Source organism: Cucumis melo, chromosome 3 (genome assembly GCF_025177605.1).
Source record: "Cucumis melo cultivar AY chromosome 3, USDA_Cmelo_AY_1.0, whole genome shotgun sequence".
Taxonomy (NCBI): Eukaryota; Viridiplantae; Streptophyta; class Magnoliopsida; order Cucurbitales; family Cucurbitaceae; genus Cucumis; species Cucumis melo.
The window spans coordinates 17,047,621-17,049,403 of record NC_066859.1 but is presented as its reverse complement, the minus strand read 5'-3'; the positions used below and the strand labels follow the sequence as shown (position 1 = coordinate 17,049,403).

General features: G+C 33.9%; 1 long non-coding RNA gene across 1 annotated transcript; it reads left to right on the top strand.

Annotated features, from left to right (window-relative positions):
* Positions 1 to 472: 472 nt before the first annotated feature.
* Positions 473 to 1,209, top strand: LOC127148527 (uncharacterized). Its single transcript, XR_007819555.1, has 4 exons — positions 473 to 671; positions 776 to 848; positions 988 to 1,077; positions 1,143 to 1,209. It is a non-coding gene; the product is annotated as an uncharacterized LOC127148527 (long non-coding RNA).
* The last annotated feature ends 574 nt before the right edge of the window (positions 1,210 to 1,783 follow it).

Here is a 1,783-nt window from a genome sequence, read left to right as displayed (position 1 = left end):
AATTGGACAATGCTTTGATGGTTTAATATTTCCTAATAAGCAGGATGGGAAAACCGAGTTACAGTTTCAAAATTTCATTACCAACTGTTGAACCAATGAACAATTCCCCTCACTGGCATTCTGGGGAACTTATGTGTGTTAGAGTAGTGGCAGGAATCTTACTGATAATTTCTTTTCTTCTTTCTTCCTTTCTTCCTTTTTTTCTTTTTTCTTTAATCTTAGAACATATAAGATTATCATTTTTCTTTTTACTATTTATGTCATAATTATTTTCAGAATGATCATGTTTTTCTAATTTCACATATTGAATATGAAAATTTCAGACGATAGAGTTTTGACATGAAACTGAGATTCTTTCAAAGCTTCACCATCCAAATGTGGTGGCCTTTTATGGTGTGGTGCAGGATGGACCCTGGTGGGACATTGGCTACGTGACTGAATTCATGGTCAATGGCTCCTTGCAGAATGTTTTACTTATGTTTCTTTTCCAGTGTTCATTTGAAGGTGGTATTGCGGGAGAATCTGGATCCGAGGCTCATGGTGGTTATGTTTCTCTGCCTTTATTCATTTTATCTTGTTGGATATTGTGTTCTCCAGCTTTCATTGGTGGGATGATAAAAGATATGATTGTTCAATCTCTATATAAATTGAAGGTTCACAATATCATGGAAGTAATGGAAACCGATTTTTGAATGCTCAACACTATGAATATCTTTTCACGTTTCTAGTGGAACATTTTTCTTTTTGTACCTAATTAATATATCTACCTCATCAGGTATACCTTTTGTGGTTTGGCTACTTTGATTCTGATCAATGAGGTTCACCGATTGGACTTGCGGAGTTTACTTGTAAGACTTTGCTGAGGAAAATTAATCACCATTGCTAATCCTGCTCTTCATTTGTATTAAGACCATGCTGTTTGGCTTCAATGCTACATGTTATTTTGACATGTTATGGATAATATTGGAATCTATTTCAATACATTAGGACTGGGTGGTGTTTCGTCAAGCTGGTTTAGAGTGTGGATTTCAGGGAAGAACAAATAAGTTGGTTGATGGATGCTATTCGTTTTGGCAGGTTAGTTTCGGTATTATTTGATTCAGCGTTTCTTTGGTTTTCATTTGATTGATTTATGACAACAGGGAGGCGTTTGCTCACTATTAAAAAGATTAAGTTTGGATATTAATGAACAACTAATTCAACCTTATGCTTGAGAAGGCTCTTCTTTTGATGATCTATCAACTGGTATGCCATCAATTTTCTTCTTTTGTTTTCAACCTATCCTTAGAGCATGTTATCTTCATCAATATTTATTGGTATAAATTGTCATATGGTTTTGATTCTCTTTTGTCCAATTGGCGATGCCTTTTGTAACTCATTTGGCCCTGTAATTTCATACATCAATGAAGTTGTTATAAAAATAATAGTAGCAAGACAACAATTACGTGAATATAATGGATTAATCTTTTCAGACCAATTACAAGTTAGAATTTTGAGCCTATTCTGAACGTCTGCAACATACATCACCTTTTTCTTGAAAAAATTAGCTTTATTCTCTTCCAGTCAAATAGCAAAGCACAAATTTGGAACTATACAATTCCAAAAATACTTTTTTGCTCCAAGCATAAATTGCCCTAGTAAACAAAGATTAGACATCTCATTACGGGCAAATACGGTGTATGCACTCGATTCGTTAAGACATGTAGTGTTCGAGACGAATTGAAATCTATGGTCAACACGTAAGTATTTAATCGTAAGTTCACATTAAATGTATATTTATTAT